The following is a 19,546-nucleotide window of genomic DNA, read 5'->3' as shown; positions in this document are numbered from 1 at the left end:
TGTTGTAATTATGTGCATTGTGTCAGGTACTCTCTATATTCAAAAGACAAATATCACTAACTTTTCATGAAGAAAATGGCTGTATTGGCTCATATAAAAGAGAACATGAGATCTGACTGTTTATGTATATTTTTATTATGAAAGACACTATCATGCATCACAACAGAATAATTTATGGAGGGACACATACACAACTGCAACGTTATAATCCATGTATGAGTCTGTTGGCGTTTGTCCCATAGAGAATGCTAGTGGCCTTGATGTCGCATGGGCAGCACCATCGAGGGCTTCCGCCATTTTAAAGTGGTCAAAGTAGTCAACTGAGTGGGGATTCCTATGGGTTATAGCCTCAATGGCACTGCCCATGCTGTCACAGATATAAAGATGAGTCCTATCTCTATGGGTGAGTGGGAGGGTGTGGGCCCATGTGTGATGTTACAGGAAGGCACACAGTCTCTCCAGTACAGAAGGGTTTCTGTTGCTGAGGAAGATCAGTTCTTTCTTCCCTTCCTCTGTCTGACCTTATAGAGAGAAATCTCTCAATCAGTTCAACATGTCATAATCTAAACCATCACAAACAGTGGTGAAAGTGAATATCTCTTACTGTGTGGGTGTTGTAGCCAGTGGCGGTCCAGGTAGTAGAGGTAACAGCTCTCAAACTCCTTCTCACTGTAGAGGGAGACTGGTACTGGGATAAATGGGTCCATGCTGTCAAAGCCCTCCTGTAGGAGGAACAGAGGATAGATGTTTTTAATATGTGAACTTCTGTTTCTATATGCATCATCAGTCAAATAAACACATCAGAAGGGTCTTGTCCAAAAACATCTACATCATTCCCTTGTTAGCCCAGATCAATAGACACCAAGGGTTAGAGGTAGTTTTTGGACTGGACATACAACAACATTAACCAGGGTGTAATCATGACCACTGCCTCTCCCAGCAGCTCCTGGGGCAGGTAGGCAGAGCTTGGAGCGTAGAGAGATCCTGTCTGAGACAGCGTGGCGATGACCGCCCCTCCACACTGAGGAGAGAGAGAGAGGAACAGAGGTGTAAATCACAATTGTCTAATGTCTATTACACAGAGGATAACCACCATGCAGTTCTCACCCAGTCATTGTTGATCATCTTCCTCAAGTTATGAACCAACGTCAACTCCTCTGGAGCCACCTGGCAGAGAGGAGAGACACGGGAAAAGTGACAGGGGAGAGAAAGGTCAGTCAAGTAAGCAATCTTTACACAGAAATTACAAAGGCAAAAATGGAAGCAATAGAAATCAACATTTTTTATAGATCCACAGTGAGGTGAATGAATGTATAGGTGTATTAGTACAGGGCTCTTGTCCTCCTTCTTGAGCGTGGTCCTTCCCCAGAGACCGTTGACTCCATCAACAGCCACAGCCAGCCTGAAGCCCCCCTCTGTCCCCCCAGCCTGTAGCCTCAGCTCCTTTAGAACTGCCCCCACCACATCACTGCTGCTCTTCACACGAGACACTCCCTGGGGAGAAAAAAGCACAGCTTAACAATGATACGTGGTATGAGATTCTTAAGAGAAGTGCACTGAACCAATTATGTTTCAGAACTGGAGCCCAGACGCAAGGCTTCCACATGAAAACAGTAGGGATTCTGCAATAAAGTCTTTGTTGTCATTCAACAAGAGATTACTTGTTTTCATGCAAATTTTTTTATTGAAAAATACTGCACAATACATCTTAGTTAAATATAAAATTGCATGACTAAGATCGCCTTGGCAAAAACGTCATAACAGATTAAGTTATTTTAGATTAATTCTGACTACGGCATCTCAAAAATGGACAAACAGCACTATTAACACTCATTTTTCAAGTGAAGGTCTTAAGGGAGCATGCGAGCACACTCGTTCGGCCAAACTGAAGGATGCTGACGCCTTAATAAAGGGCACGTTGACACTGGACTCACCATGTCCACCAGCTCCCCTAGTGGCCGTCCCTCCTCAGTGCTCTCTCTTTTAGTCCACACCTACCGCTGCCTCAACTTGATCTAAAACAACAAGGGGAGACACAGTCACGAATACAGGATGCCTCAAGGAGTAAAAATATGCTTAACAACTGTGTGCAATAGTATTTAAAATGACATCTCTGTACCCCACACACACAATTATCAGTAAGGTTCCTAAGTCAAACAATGAATTTCAAGCACAGATTCAACCAAAGGCCATGGTGCTTTTCCTGTGGTTCACAAAGGGCACCTATTGGTAGTTGGGTAAATATACAAATAAAACAGACATTGAATATCCCTTTGAGTATGGTGGAGCTATTATTGATGCACCATCCAAAGTGTAAAATTAAACCCACAACGATACAGGCGGCAATCCTAACATAGTTTCCGGAGAGGCAGGAACCGCTCAGGGATTTCACCATGAGGCGAATCGTGATTTAAATAAAGTTTGAGTTTAAAGGCTGTGATAGGAGATAACGGAGGATGGATCAACATAGTAGTTATTTCACAATACTAACATAATTGATAGAGTGAAAAGAAGGAAGCCATCCTGTTTGCAATAAGGCACTAAAGTAATACTGAAAAAATGTGGTATGAAATTAACTTTTTGTCCTGAATGCAAAGTGTTGTTTGGGGTAAATCCAACACAACAAACACATCACTGAGTATCATGTCATATTTTCAAGAGTGGTGGTGGCTGCATCATGTTATGGGTATACTTGTCATCGGCAAGGCCTCTGGAGTTTTTTTAGGATAAAAAGAAACCGACACTGTGAAACAAACAAAGTTTCATATACACTGGAATTGCTTACAAAGATGACGTTGAATGTTCCTTTTTTAAATATTAGGCAAATATGGTACAATCCAGGTATGCAAAGCTCTGAGACTTACCCAGAAAGACTCACAGCTGTAATTGCAGCCAAATGTGATTGACATGTATTAACTCAAATCAAAATATTAATTTTTTTATTTTCCATGAATTAAAAAAATAAAATGTTTCTTCCACTTTGAGAACTTGTGTAGATCGTTGACAAAAAACAACAATTAAATCAATTTTAATCCGGCTTTGTAACAACAAAATGTGGAAAAAGTCTAGGTGTGTGAATAGTTTCTGAAGGCACTGTATCTTACTTCTAATGTTAGGATTAGGGGATGGTAAACTGATCCTAGATGTGTTCCTACAGGCAACACATACAGTGCCAGTCAAAGGTTTGGACACACCTACTCATTCCAGGGTTTCTTTCTTTCTTTCTTTTACTATTTTCCACATTGTAGAATAATAGTGAAGACATCAAAACTATGTAATAACATATGGAATCATGTAGTAACCCAAAAAGTGATTACAGCTTTTTGGGTTTGTACGGTGTGCAAAGCCTTGACAGTTTTGCACACCGTGTGTCCAAACTTTTGACAGGCACTGTACCTGGCGCCCACTATCTATCTGAGGAGGAGGGGCTACCTTGGAGAGGAAGTGTTCATTGGTGGTTCTGAAGTTGCGTAGCCAGTTGGAGGCCTGTATTGGCTGGTCAAAGCGGGAGGCGTGGTAGGAGGAGGGCAACAGCTCCTTACAGTTCTTCACCCACAGGTGGGCTATAGAGAGGAGATTATTATCATCATCATCATCATCATTATTTTGTGTGTCTGTGTGTATGCCACGTCGGGGTGTGTGTGTGTTACTCACCATCTGGTATGTGTAGTACTAGCCATCCTTGTGTGGAGCAGTAGTGGACAGTTTGACAGAGAGACATGGTCTTCCCTCTGCCCTTCACCCCATCTACACAACCAGTCAAGGTCAACACCAACATAATTCAACACAATACAGGTAGACAACACAGGTCATAGAGAGGTACAGGGATGACTGTGTACAGTCGTGGCCAAAAGTTTTGAGAATGACACATTCATTTCCACAAAGTTTGCTGCCTCAGTTTGTATGATGGCATGGCAATTTGCATATACTCCAGAATGTTATGAAGAGTGATCAGATGAACTGCAATTAATTGCAAAGTCCCTCTTTGCAATGCAAATTAAATGAATCCCCAAAAAAACATTTCCACTGCATTTCAGCCCTGCCACAAAAGGACCAGCTGACATAATGTTAGTGATTCTCTCGTTAACACAGGTGTGAGTGTTGACGAGGACAAGGCTGAAGATCACTCTGTTATGTTGATTGAGTTCAAATAACAGATGCTTACCTGCAAGGAAACACGTGCCGTCATCATTGCTTTGCACAAAAAGGGCTTCACAGGCAAGGATATTGCTGCCAGTAATATTGCACCTAAATCAACCATTTATCGGATCATCAAGAACTTCAAGGAGAGCGGTTCAATTGTTGTGAAGAAGGCTTCTGGGCACCCAAGAAAGTCCAGCAAGCGCCCGGACCATCTCCTAAAGTTGATTCAGCTGCGGGATCGGGGCACCACCAGTACAGAGCTTGCTCAGGAATGGCAGCAGGCGTGTGTGTATCTGCACGCACAGTGAGGCGAAGACTTTTGGAGGATGGCCTGGTGTCAAGAAGGGCAGCAAAGAAGCCACTTCTCTTCAGGAAAAACATCATGGACAGACTGATATTCTGCAAAAGGTCATTTTCTCTGATGAATCCCCTTTCCGATTGTTTGGGACATCCGGAAAAAAAGCTTGTCCGGAGAAGACAAGGTGAGCGCTACCATCAGTCCTGTGTCATGCCAACCGTAAAGCATCCTGAGACCATTCATGTGTGGGGTTGCTTCTCAGCCAAGGGAGTGGGCTCACTCACAATTTTGCCTAAGAACACAGCTATGAATGAAGAATGGTACCAACACATCCTCCGAGAGCAACTTCTCCCAACCATCCAGGAACAGTTTGGTGATGAACAATGCCTTTTCCAACATGATGGAGCACCTTGCCATAAGGCAAAAGTGATAACTAAGTGGCTCAGGGAACAAAACATTGATATTTTGGGTCCATTGCCAGGAAACTCCCCAGACCTTAATCCCATTGAGAACTTGTGGTCAATCCTCAAGAGGCAGGTGGACAAACAAAACCCCACAAATTCGGACAAACTCCAAGCATTGATTATGCAAGAATGGGCTGCCATCAGTCAGGATGTGGCCCAGAAGTTAATTGACAGCAAGCCAGGGCAGATTTCAGAGGTCTTGAAAAAGAAGGGTCAACACTGCAAATATTGACTCTTTGCATCAACTTCTGGTAATTGTCAATAAAAGCGTTTGACACTTATGAAATGCTTGTAATTATACTTCAGTATTCCATAGCAACATATGACAAAAATATCTGAAGACACTGAAGCAGCAAACTTTGTGGAAATTAATATCTGTGTCATTCTCAAATGTTTTGGCCACGACTGTATATTAAATGTGTAAAGGTACACTGAGGTGTGATCAGGTATATTAGGTAGGGTAGGATACAGAGTAGGTAGCGCAGGGTGGGCTTGCTGTAGTCAGCTCTTTTCAGGTGAGATATCAGCTCCAGAGCTGGCTGCCTCACCATCACACAGCCCTCGTTAAACGTCTTCACCTGGACATGGGTACAGACAGTCAGTCATACTGTAACACACACACACACACACACACACACACACACTACCTGTTGTTGGTATCGTGGAGGCAGGCCATGGGGGAAGACAGTGTGGAAGTGGGAGGGGGGCACAGTGTAGTACTGCCCTAGGTGCTGTTCTGACTGACAGGCCTGGGGACAGAGGGAGATGAAACATCAGTACCCTCCACACTTATTACCACATGCTACAGAATAAAGTGTGGTTGATTATTCCACCTACCGGGTCGTTCTCCTGTGTTCTGAAGATGGAGAATGTCTCCGGTCTCATCTCCATGCCAACCGCCACCTGCTGCTGGCCACACCCACTGCCATGGAGCGGCCGCACCTGCGCTACCTGTCCGTGACATCATCACATTCCACAGGTAAGAGGCAGGTGTAGAGCGTCTATCATAGTCCAAAACGTGTACGCCTAAGCACAGCAGTGTTCTAGAATTTAGGACCGTTAGAATGAACTACAGTACAGTGGTGAAGCACAAAACACATTTTTACTAGTACCAGAAAGACATCTCCAGAAAGACATGTACTGTATATGTAGCGCTGACTTTTCAAAATGCATTGATCACATGGAAACTGACATCCCAATGCATCTTAAATGTTAATAAATATTCATAGCTAGCACTAGCTCAAGATGTCCTCTTAAGGAGCCTAACCTCCCCGTTACTCCTTAAGGTCCAAGGACCTTCTGTTATTTTCAGAGGTAGACTGGCTCTGGCAGTCAAAACCTCTAAGCGCCAATCGATTCTCAAATGCGATACTAGAAAAATAAAGCCCTTTACTTTTATATCACATCAAAATAATTTAACAAATGCAAAATATACACATACTGTACACCACAGGAGGATGGTGGCACCTTAATTGGGGAGGACAGGCTCGTGGTAATGGCTGGAATGGAATAAGTGGAATGGTATCAAATAAATAAAACATGGTTTCCATGTGTTTAATGCCATTCCATTAGCTCCTTTCCAGTCATTATTATGAACCGGCCTCCCCTCAGCGGCCTCCACTGCTGTATATTTTTATTTAACCAGTTAGGCTAGTTGAGAAGAAGTTCTCATTTTCAACTGTGACCTGGCCAAGATAAAGCCAAGCAGTGCGACACAAACAACAGAGTTACACATGGAATAAACAAACATGCAGTCAATTATACAATAGAAAAAAGTATATATACAGTGTGTGCAAACGAGGTAGGATAAGGGAGGTAAGGCAATAAATAGGCTATGGTGGAGAAATAATTACAATATAGAAATTAAACACTGGAGTGATAAATGTGCAGAAAATGAGTGTGCAAGTAGAGATACTGGGGTACAAAGGAGCAAAATAAATAACAGTATTGGGGATGAGGTAGCTGGATGGGCTATTTACAGATGCAGTGATCTGCTCTGATAGCTGGTGCTTAAAGTTAGTGAGGGAGATATGGGTCTCCAGCTTCAGTGATTTTTGCAGTTCATTCCAGTCATTGGCAGCAGAAAACTGTAAGGAAAGGCGGCCAAAGGAGGAATTAGCTTTGGGGATGACCAGTGAGATATACCTGCTGGAGCGCGTGCTATGGGTGGGTGCTGCTATGGTGACCAGTGAGCTGAGATAAGGCGGTGCTTTACCGGTGCCGACAGAGATGGCCGCCTTGTTTCGCGTTCCTAGGAAACTATGCAGTATTGGTATTGGTACCCCAGGTAATCTTAGGTTTTATTACATACAGTCGGGAGGAACTACTAAATATAAGAGCAACTCACCATCATTACAACCAGGAATATGACTTTCCCGAAGCGTATCCTGTGTTCTGCCTTCCACCCAGGACAATGGATTGGATGCCAGCCGGCGACCCAAAACAACGACGTCGTAAAAGAGGCAAACGAGGCGGTCTTCTGGTCAGGCTCCGGAAACGGGCAAATCACTCACCACTCCCTAGCATACTACTCGCCAATGTCCAGTCTCTTGACAACAAGGTTGATGAAATCCGAGCAAGGGTAGCATTCCAGAGAGACATCAGAGACTAACGTTCTTTGCTTCACAGAAACATGGCTCACTCGAGAGACGCTAACGGAGTCGGTGAACCTAGCTGGTTTCTTCAGACATCGCGCCGATAGAAATAAGCATCTTTCTGGTAAGAAGAGGGGTATGCCTTATGATTAACGAGTGTGATCATAACAACATACAGGAACTCAAGTCCTTCCGTTCACCTGACTTAGAATTCCTCACAATCAAATGTCGACCGCATTACCTACCAAGGGAATTCTCTTCGATTATAATCACAGCCGTATTCCCCCCCAAGCAGACACATCGATGGCCCTGAACAAACTTTATTTGACTCTATGCAAACTGGAAACCACATATCCTGAGGCTGCATTCATTGTAGCTGGGGATTTTAACAAGGCTAATCTGAAAAGACTCCCTAAATTGTATCAGCATATCGATTGCGCAACCAAGGCTGGTAAAACCCTGGATCATTGTTATTCTAACTTCCGCAACGCATATAAGGCCCTCCCCCCACCTCCTTTCGGAAAAGCTGACCACTACTCCATTTTGTTGCTCCCTGCCTACAGACAGAAACTAAAACAAGAAGCTCCCGCGCTCAGGTCTGTTCAACGCTGGTCCGACCAATCTGATTCCACGCTTCAAGACTGCTTCGATCACGTGGATTGGGATATGTTCCGTATTGCGTCCAACAACAACATTGACGAATACGCCGGTTCGGTGAGCGAGTTCATTAGAAAGTGCATTGACGATGTCGTACCCATAGCAACGATTAAAACATTCCCAAAAAAGAAACCGTGGATTGATGGCAGTATTCGCGTGAAACTGAAAGCGCGAACCACTGCTTTTAACCAGGGCAAGGTGACCGGAAACATGACCGAATACAAACAGTGTAGCTATTCCCTCCACAAGGCAATCAAACAAGCTAAGCGCCAGTATAGAGTCAAAGTAGAGTCGCAATTCAACGGCTCAGACACAAGAGGTATGTGGCAGGGTCTACAGTCAATCACGGATTACAAAAAGAAAACCAGCCCCGTCGCAGACCAGGATGTCTTGCTCCCAGACAGACTAAATCACTTTTTTGCCCGCTTTGAGGACAATACAGTGCTACTGACACAGCCCGCAACCAAAACCTGCGGAATCTCCTTCACTGCAGCCGATGTGAGTTAAACATTAAACGTGTTAACCCTCGCAAGGCTGTAGGAACAGACGGCATCCCCAGCCACGTCCTCAGAACATGCGCAGACCAGTTGGCTGGTGTGTTTACGGACATATTTAATCGAGCCTTATCCCAGTCTGCTGTTCCCACATGCTTCAAGAGGGCCACCATTGTCCCTGTTCTCAAGAAAACTAAGGTAACTGAGCTAAATGACTCAGTTCCGTCATCATGAAGTGCTTTGAGAGACTAGTCAAGGACCATATCACCTCCACCCTACCTGACACCCTAGACCCACTCCAATTTGCTTACCGCCCAAATAGGTCCACAGACGATGCAATCGCAACCACACTGCCCTAACCCATCTGGACAAGAGGAATACCTATGTGAGAATGCTGTTCATCGACTACAGCTCAGCATTTAACACCATAGTACCCTCCAAACTCGTCATCAAGCTCGAGACCCTGCGCAACTGGGTACTCGACTTCCTGACGGGCCACCAACAGGTGGTGAGGGTAGGTAACATCTCCACCCCGCTGATCCTCAACACTGGGGCCCCACAAGGGTGCGCTCTGAGACCTCTCCTGTACTCCCTGTTCACCCACGACTGTGTGGCCATGCATGCCTCCAACTCAATCATCAAGTTTGCGGACGACACTACAGTGGTATGCTTGATTACCAACAACGACGAGACGGCCTACAGGGAGGAGGTGAGGGCCCTCGGAGTGTGGTGTCAGGAAAATAACCTCACACTCAACGTCAACAAAACAAAGGAGATGATTGTGGACTTCAGGAAATAGCAGAGGGAGCACCCCCCTATCCACATCGACGGGACAGTAGTGGAGAGGTTAGTAAGTTAAGTTCCTCGGCGTACACATCACGGACAAACTGATTTGGTCCACCCACAGAGACAGCGTCGTGAAGAAGGCGCCTCTTCAACCTCAGGAGGCTGAAGAAATTTGGCTTGTCAACAAAAGCACTCACAAACTTCTACAGATGCACAATCGAGAGCATCCTGTCGGGCTGTATCACCGCCTGGTACGGCAACTGCTCCGCCCACAACCATAAGGCTCTCCAGTGGGTAGTGAGGTCTGCACAACGCATCACCGGGGGCAAACTACCTGCCCTCCAGGACACCTAAACCACCCGATGTCACAGGAAGGCCATAAAGATCATCAAGGACAACAACCACCCGAGCCACTGCCTGTTCACCCCGCTATCATCCAGAAGGCGAGGTCAGTACAGGTGCATCAAAGCAGGGACCGAGAGACTGAAAAACAGCTTCTATTTCAAGGCCATCAGACTGTTAAACAGCCACCACTAACATTGAGTGGCTGCTGCCAACACACTGACTCAACTACAGCCACTTTAATAATGGAAATTGATGTAAAATATATCACTAACCACTTTAAACAATGCTACTTAATATCATGTTTACATACCCTACATTACTCATCTCATACAGTGGGGCTAAAAAAGTATTTAGTCAGCCACCAATTGTGCAAGTTCTCCCACTTAAAAAGATGAGAGGCCTGTAATTTTCATCATAGGTACACTTCAACTATGACAGACAAAATTAGGGGAAAAAAATCCAGAAAATCACATTGTAGAATTTTTAATGAAATTATTTGCAAATTATGGTGGAAAATGCACGATTTCTGGCTCTCACAGACCTGTAACTTCTTCTTTAAGAGGCTCCTCTGTTCTCCACTCGTTACCTGTATTAATGGCACCTGTTTGAACTTGTTATCAGTATAAAAAGACACCTGTCCACAACCTCAAACACTCACACTCCAAACTCCACTATGGCAAAGACCAAAGAGCTGTCAAAGGACACCAGAAACAAAATTGTAGACCTGCACCAGGCTGGGAAGACTGAATCTGCAATAGGTAAGCAGCTTGGTTTGAAGAAATCAACTGTGGGAGCAGTTATTAGGAAATGGAAGACATACAAGACCACTGATAATCTCCCCCGATCTGGGGCTCCACGCAAGATCTCACCCCGTGGGGTCAAAATGATCACAAGAACGGTGAGCAAAAATCCCAGAACCCCACGGGGGGACCTAGTGAATGACCTGCAGAGAGCTGGGACCAAAGTAACAAAGCCTACAATCAGTAACACACTACGCCGACAGGGACTCAAATCCTGCAGTGCCAGACGTGTCCCCCTGCTTAAGCCAGTACATGTCCAGGCCCGTCTGAAGTTTGCTAGAGTGCATTTGGATGATCCAGAAGAAGATTGGGAGAATATCCTATGGTCAGATGAAACCAAAAAAGAACTTTTTGGTAAAAACTCAACTCGTCGTGTTTGGAGGACAAAGAATGCTGAGTTGCTTCCAAAGAACACCATACCTACTGTGAAGCATGGGGGTGGAAACATCATGCTTTGGGGCTGTTTTTCCGCAAAGGGACCAGGACAACTGATCCGTGTAAAGGAAAGAATGAATGGGGCCATGTATCGTGAGATATTGAGGGAAAACCTCCTTCCATCAGCAAGGGCATTGAAGATGAAACGTGGCTGGGTCTTTCAGCATGACAATGATCCCAAACACACCACCGGGTAACGAAGGAGTGGCTTCGTAAGAAGCATTTCAAGGTCCTGGAGTGGCCTAGTCAGTCTCCAGATCTCAACCCCATAGAAAATCTTTGGAGGGAGTTGAAAGTCCGTGTTGCCCAGCAACAGCCCCAAAACATCACTGCTCTAGAGGAGATCTGCATGGAGGAATGGGCCAAAATACCAGCAACAGTGTGTGAAAACCTTGTGAAGACTTACAGAAAACGTTTGACCTCTGTCATTGCCAACAAAGGGTATATAACAAAGTATTGAGATAAACTTTTGTTATTGACCAAATACTTATTTTCCACCATAATTTGCAAATAAATTCATTAAAAATCCTACAATGTGATTTTCTGTATTTTTTCTTCTCATTTTGTCTGTCATAGTTGAAGTGTACCTATGAAGAAAATTACAGGCATCTCTCATCTTTTTAAGTGGGAGAACTTGCACAATTGGTGGTTGACTAAATACTTTTTTGCCCCACTGTATGTGAGAATGCTATTCATTGACTATAGCTCAGCATTCAACGCCATAGTGCCTTCAGAGCTCATCAATAAGCTAAACACCTCCCTCTGCAACTGGATCCTGGACTTCCTGACGGGCCGCCCCCAGGAGGTAAAGGGAGGTAACGACACATCTGCCACACTGATCCTCAACACGAGCCCCTCAGGGATGCGTGCTCAGTCCCCTCCTGTACTCCCTGTTCACCCACGACTGCGTGGCCAGGCACGACTCCAACACCATTATCAAGTTTGCAGACATCACAACAGTGGTAGGCCTGATCCCCGACAACAACGAGACAGCCTATAGGGAGGAGGTCAGAGACCTGGCCGGGTGGTGCCAGAATAACAACCTATCTCTCAACGTAACCAAGACTAAAGAGATGATTGTGGACTTCAGGAAAAGGAGGACCAAACATAAGTATTTGGTCAAAAACAAAAGTTTATCTCAATACTTTGTTATAAACCCTTTGTTGGCAATGACAGAGGTCAAACGTTTTCTGTTCCCGAGAAAGCAGTATATCGTTTGCATTATGCTCGTCAGACTCATTAAAGGAAAAAAAGGATTCTGCCAGTCTGTGGTGAGTAATCACAGTCCTGATGTCCAGAAGTTATTTTCGATCATAAGAGACGGTAGCGGCAACATTATGTACATTATAAGTAAAAAAACAAGTTAAAAACGCAAATAAAAAAAACACAATTGGTTGGGGACACGTAAAACGACGGCCTTCTTCTCCGGTGCTATTTTACAACTGTCCTACCCAATCATCCGAACACAAAATAAAAGCTTGTTTTTACTCCAATGTTTGTAAACATAGTAAAAGTACACAAACACTATAACTTACCATTTTGATATCCTGGACGGTCAGTCCTTGCATCCATAGCTCTGTCTGTAAATTTAAGAGTGGTTACATTTATCCAGCCCTATCCCTCAGCTTTTTACCAAAACAGGGCCAGGGAAGACGTTTGGTTATTGTTTCAACTGCGGATTGACACTTTAAGATGGGTGGGGAATCACACATAAATTCTTCAGAAACACCGTTCTGTTAATAATTCCCTAAGGCTTATTGCAACATACTGGCCGCCTACTCGTCTTCAGTTATTCCATGGTACTGACTACTTCCTGATGTTATGGAATGATAAAGAAATGTGGGCGATTACTGAGAAACATCCTCCTTTAACTTCTAATGTCTAATGACTTCCATAGAGGGGTGTTGAGTAAAAACCTTCCAGAGAACCATTGTGAGTGGGAGTCATGCCTATTCTTCCAACATTGACACATTGAATAAACAATCTGAAGCATTCTATCAATTAACACACGCTAGTTTTAAGCGTCTGTTACAGAAAGGGTAGGTTTAAGGCCCTTTCTTACCAAGTCCTTTCCTCACTCCTGAGTCCTAAAGTAATGCCTTGGCACGTTGAGGAGAAAGTGACACTTTGAGAATGAGGAACCATTGCAGGAAAACGTTCAATAACAGATTTATTTTCATCACAGAAAAACTGATAGACTACTACAGGATTCTCTAGACATGGGATTTCCCCAACTATCTTTCTTTCCTCAAACCGTGGCAGAACTTAACTGCTTTATAATGGTGAATGTGGTATTTTCTGGTTTATTTGAATAGGGACAGGTACAAACACATTAACACATTTAATAAACAATAATCTGATGCATTGCACCATAGTGTATAGCTCATACTAGTTTTCAACACCTGACTAGAGGTGTTGATTGTGCTTCTGGAATATGGTGAGTCATTGTCAGTGGTGTAAACTACTTAAGTAAAAAATACTTGAAATACTTGTCTTTGTCCAGCAACCGGCTCAGAGGCTCACAGACTGTTGATAGGTGTGGCATGAACTTTGCAAGATAGTTTGCAAAGCCGATGAGAAGCTGTACTCCTTTTGCATCAGACGGGTTTGGCTTGTCGAGGATCACTCTGTCTTTGTCAAGGTCCGGCTTCGGGCCTTTGGCCGAGAGAATGCGACCATGGAAGTGGACATCTTTCACCTTGAACTGCAGCTTCTTCTGGCCAAGGCCAAGCTTAACTGATCGGCAGCGCTCCATCAGTGCCAGGAGCTTCACATCATGAATACGTTCTGCTTCTTCGTCTGTGTCACCACAGCCTACGATCAGGACATCACCGGCTATGGGTTCAATGCCCTTGAGCCCAGCCAGTAACTCGTGCTGCTTGCGTTGGTATACCTCAGGCGCCACTGAGACACCAAACGGGAGCTTGAGCCAGCGTTTCCCACCCCAGGGGTCCAGAAGGTAGTCATGAAGCTGCTTTCTTCGTCCAGCTTGCATTGAAGGAATGCATCTCGGGCATCCACCAAGGTGAAAATCCTGGCCTTTGGAAGCTTATAGAGGACATCCTCTAGTGTCGGCATGATGTAGTGGGATCGTTTCAGTGCTTGGTTCAGATGCTTTGGGTCGATGCAGACCCTCAGCTTCTCTGTTTTTTTCACTATGACCATATTGCTGATCCAGTCAGTTGGTTTAGTCACAGATGTCATGTGGCCATCTGCGCCTTGTCCAGCTGGGCCTTCACATTGCAATGGGCACATTGCGAGGAGCACACTGGACTGATGCTCTCATCCAATTCAAAGTGTACCTCCCCAGGCACTGATTCAACGGGCCTGTTGAATACATCGTCATATCTGCTGAGTAGTTGTTCTTTGGACAGGGGTCCATGCTGGACATGATCATTTGGTATCATACTGTACACATACCTAAACCTGAACTAAATACTATGTCAGGTATCATACAGTATACAGTGCCTTGCGAAAGTATTCGGCCCCCTTGAACTTTGCGACCTTTTGCCACATTTCAGGCTTCAAACATAAAGATATGTAAAAACTGTATTTTTTTGTGAAGAATCAACAACAAGTGGGACACAATCATGAAGTGGAACGACATTTATTGGATATTTCAAACTTTTTTAACAAATCAAAAACTGAAAAATTGGGCATGCAAAATTATTCAGCCCCTTTACTTTCAGTGCAGCAAACTCTCTCCAGAAGTTCAGTGAGGATCTCTGAATGATCCAATGTTGACCTAAATGACTAATGATGATAAATACAATCCACCTGTGTGTAATCAAGTCTCCGTATAAATGCACCTGCACTGTGATAGTCTCAGAGGTCCGTTAAAAGCGCAGAGAGCATCATGAAGAACAAGGAACACACCAGGCAGGTCCGAGATACTGTTGTGAAGAGGTTTAAAGCCGGATTTGGATACAAAAAGATTTCCCAAGCTTTAAACATCCCAAGGAGCACTGTGCAAGCGATAATATTGAAATGGAAGGAGTATCAGACCACTGCAAATCTACCAAGACCTGGCCGTCCCTCTAAACTTTCAGCTCATACAAGGAGAAGACTGATCAGAGATGCAGCCAAGAGGCCCATGATCACTCTGGATGAACTGCAGAGATCTACAGCTGAGGTGGGAGACTCTGTCCATAGGACAACAATCAGTCGTATATTGCACAAATCTGGCCTTTATGGAAGAGTGGCAAGAAGAAAGCCATTTCTTAAAGATATCCATAAAAAGTGTTGTTTAAAGTTTGCCACAAGCCACCTGGGAGACACACCAAACATGTGGAAGAAGGTGCTCTGGTCAGATGAAACCAAAATTGAACTTTTTGGCAACAATGCAAAACGTTATGTTTGGCGTAAAAGCAACACAGCTGAACACACCATCCCCACTGTCAAACATGGTGGTGGCAGCATCATGGTTTGGGCCTGATTTTCTTCAGCAGGGACAGGGAAGATGGTTAAAATTGATGGGAAGATGGATGGAGCCAAATACAGGACCATTCTGGAAGAAAACCTGATGGAGTCTGCAAAAGACCTGAGACTGGGACGGAGATTTGTCTTCCAACAAGACAATGATCCAAAACATAAAGCAAAATCTACAATGGAATGGTTCAAAAATAAACATATCCAGGTGTTAGAATGGCCAAGTCAAAGTCCAGACCTGAATCCAATCGAGAATCTGTGGAAAGAACTGAAAACTGCTGTTCACAAATGCTCTCCATCCAACCTCACTGAGCTCGAGCTGTTTTGCAAGGAGGAATGGGAAAAAATGTCAGTCTCTCGATGTGCAAAACTGATAGAGACATACCCCAAGCGACTTTCAGCTGTAATCGCAGCAAAAGGTGGCGCTACAAAGTATTAACTTAAGGGGGCTGAATAATTTTGCACGCCCAATTTTTCTGTTTTTGATTTGTTAAAAAAGTTTGAAATATCCAATAAATGTCGTTCCACTTCATGATTGTGTGCCACTTGTTGATTCTTCACAAAAAAATTACAGTTTTATATCTTTATGTTTGAAGCCTGAAATGTGGCAAAAGGTCGCAAAGTTCAAGGGGGCCGAATACTTTCGCAAGGCACTGTATTCATAGCTAGCACTAGCTCAAGATGTCCTCTTAAGGAGCCTAACCTCCCCGTTACTCCTTAAGGTCCAAGGACCTTCTGTTATTTTCAGAGGAAGACTGGCTCTGGCAGCCAAAACCTCTAAGCGCCAATCGATTCTCAAATGCGATACTAGAAAAATAAAGCCCTTTACTTTTATATCACATCAAAATAATTTAACAAATGCAAAATATACACATAATGGAAACCACAGGAGGATGGTGGCACCTTAATTGGGGAGGACAGGCTCGTGGTAATGGCTGGAGCGGAATAGTGGAATGGTATCAAATAAATAAAACATGGTTTCCATGTGTTTAATGCCATTCTATTAGCTCCTTTCCAGTCATTATTATGAACCGGCCTCCCCTCAGCGGCCTCCACTGCTGTATATTGTTTTTAACATTTTTATTTCACCTTTATTTAAACAGGTAGGCAAGCTGAGAAGAAGTTCTCATTTTCAACTGCGACCTGGCCAAGATAAAGCCAAGCAGTGCAACACAAACAACAGAGTTACACATGGAATAAACAAACATGCAGTCAATGATACAATAGAAAAAAGTCTATATAGTGTGTGCAAATGAGGTAGGATAAGGGAGGTAAGGCAATAAATTGGCCATAGTGGAGAAATAATTACAATATAGCAATTAAACACTGGAGTGATACATGTGCAGAAAATTAGTGTGCAAGTAGAGATACTGGGGTGCAAAGGAGCAAAATAAATAACAGTATGGGGGATGAGGTAGTTGGATGGGCTATTTACAGATGGGCTATATACAGGTGCAGTGATCTGCTCTGATAGCTGGTGCTTAAAGTTAGTGAGGGAGATATGGGTCTCCAGCTTCAGTGATTTTTGCAGTTCATTCCAGTCATTGGCAGCAGAGAACTAAGGAAAGGCGGCCAAAGGAGGAATTAGCTTTGTGGATGACCAGTGAGATAGATATACCTGCTGGAGCGTGTGCTATGGGTGGGTGCTGCTATGGTGACCAGTGAGCTGAGATAAGGCGGTGCTTTACCGGCGCCGACAGAGATGGCCGCCTTGCTTCGCGTTCCTAGGAAACTATGCAGTATTTTGTTGTTTTACGTGTTATTTCTTACATTGGTACCCCAGGTAATCTTAGGTTTTATTACATACAGTCGGGAGGAACTACTAAATATAAGAGCAACTCACCATCATTACAACCAGGAATATGACTTTCCCGAAGCGTATCCTGTGTTCTGCCTTCCACCCAGGACAATGGATTGGATGCCAGCTGGCGACCCAAAACAACGACGTCGTAAGAGAGGCAAACGAGGCGGTCTTCTGGTCAGGCTCCGGAGACGGGCACATCGCACACCACTCCCTAGCATACTACTCGCCAATGTCCAGTCTCTTGCCAACAAGGTTGATGAAATCCGAGCAAGGGTAGCATTCCAGAGAGACATCAGAGACTAACGTTCTTTGCTTCACGGAAACATGGCTAACTCGAGAGACGCTAACGGAGTCGGTGCACCTAGCTGGTTTCTTCACGCATCGCGCCGATAGAAACAAGCATCTTTCCGGTAAGAAGAGGGGCGGGGGGGTATGACTTATGGTTAACGAGACGTGGTGTGATCATAACAACATACAGGAACTCAAGTCCTTCTGTTCACCTGACTTAGAATTCCTCACAATCAAATGTCGACCGCATTACCTACCAAGGGAATTCTCTTCGATTATAATCACAGCCGTATATATTCCCCCCCAAGCAGACACATCGATGGCCCTGAACAAACTTTATTTGACTCTATGCAAACTGGAAACCACATATCCTGAGGCTGCACTCATTGTAGCTGGGGATTTTAACAAGGCTAATCTGAAAAGACTCCCTAAATTGTATCAGCATATCGATTGCGCAACCAGGGCTGGTAAAACCCTGGATCATTGTTATTCTAACTTCCGCGACGCATATAAGGCCCTCCCCCAACCTCCTTTCGGAAAAGCTGACCATGACTCCATTTTGTTGCTCCCTGCCTACAGACAGAAACTAAAACAAGAAGCTCCCGCGCTCAGGTCTGTTCAACGCTGGTCCGACCAATCTGATTCCACGCTTCAAGACTGCTTCGATCACGTGGATTGAGATATGTTCCGTATTGCGTCCAACAACAACATTGACGAATACGCTGATTCGGTGAGCGAGTTCATTAGAAAGTGCACTGACGATGTCGTACACAATAAGTATTTGGTCACCTACAAACAAGCAAGATTTCTGGCTTTCACAGACCTGTAACTTCTTATTTAAGAGGCTCCTCTGTCCTCCACTCGTTACCTGTATTAATGGCACCTGTTTGAACTTGTTATCAGTATAAAAGACACCTGTCCACAACCTCAAACAGTCACACTCCAAACTCCACTATGGCCAAGACCAAAGAGCTGTCAATGTACATCAGAAACAAAATTGTAGACCTGCACCAGGCTGGGAAGACCGAGTCTGCAATAAGTAAGCAGCTTGGTTTGAAGAACTCAACTGGAACTCAACTGTGGGAGCAAAAATCCAGAAAATCACATTGTAGGATTTTTAATGAATTTATTTGCAAATTATGGTGGAAAATAAGTATTTGGTCAAAAACAAACGTTTATCTCAATACTTTGTTATAAACCCTTTGTTGGCAATGACAGAGGTCAAACGTTTTCTGTTCCCGAGAAAGCAGTATATCGTTTGCATTGTGCTCGTCAGACTCATTAAAGGAAAAAAAGGATTCTGCCAGTCTGTGGTGAGTAATCACAGTCCTGATGTCCAGAAGTTATTTTCGATCATAAGAGACGGTAGCGGCAACATTATGTACATTATAAGTAAAAAAACAAGTTACAAACAACGCAAATAAAAAAACACAATTGGTTGGGGACACGTAAAACGACGGCCTTCTTCTCCGGTGCTATTTTACAACTGTCCTACCCAATCATCCGAACACAAAATAAAAGCTTGTTTTTACTCCAATGTTTGTAAACATAGTAAAAGTACACAAACACTATAACTTACCATTTTGATATCCTGGACGGTCAGTCCTTGCATCCATAGCTCTGTCTGTAAATTTAAGAGTGGTTACATTTATCCAGCCCTATCCCTCAGCTTTTTACCAAAACAGGGCCAGGGAAGACGTTTGGTTATTGTTTCAACTGCGGATTGACACTTTAAGATGGGTGGGGAATAACACATCAATTCTTCAGAAACACCGTTCTGTTAATAATTCCCTAAGGCTTATTGCAACATACTGGCCGCCTACTCGTCTTCAGTTATTCCATAGTACTGACTACTTCCTGATGTTATGGAATGGTAAAGAAATGTGGGCGATTACTGAGAAACATCCTCCTTTAACTTGTCACAGAATTCTAATGACTTCCATAGAGGGGTGTTGAGTAAAAACCTTCCAGAGAACCATTGTGAGTGGGAGTCATGCCTATTCTTCCAAC

The 19,546-nt window shown here is 44.0% G+C and overlaps 1 pseudogene across 1 annotated transcript; it reads right to left on the bottom strand.

Moving 5' to 3' along the window:
• Window positions 1-117: 117 nt before the first annotated feature.
• On the bottom strand, window positions 118-12,668 carry LOC110520801 (small ribosomal subunit protein mS29-like; annotated as a pseudogene). The gene is made up of 12 exons (XR_016492573.1): window positions 12,552-12,668; window positions 5,743-5,856; window positions 5,553-5,654; window positions 5,375-5,483; window positions 3,655-3,747; window positions 3,433-3,563; window positions 1,935-2,015; window positions 1,330-1,494; window positions 1,108-1,167; window positions 929-1,021; window positions 605-719; window positions 118-521 (listed from the first exon to the last, which is right to left on the bottom strand). The product of XR_016492573.1 is annotated as a small ribosomal subunit protein mS29-like (transcript).
• Window positions 12,669-19,546: the final 6,878 nt, after the last annotated feature.

The sequence above is a fragment of the Oncorhynchus mykiss genome, chromosome 3, assembly GCF_057628025.1.
Source record: "Oncorhynchus mykiss isolate SJ-2025 chromosome 3, ASM5762802v1, whole genome shotgun sequence".
NCBI lineage: Eukaryota > Metazoa > Chordata > Actinopteri > Salmoniformes > Salmonidae > Oncorhynchus > Oncorhynchus mykiss.
This window is presented reverse-complemented; position numbering and strand designations above follow the sequence as displayed.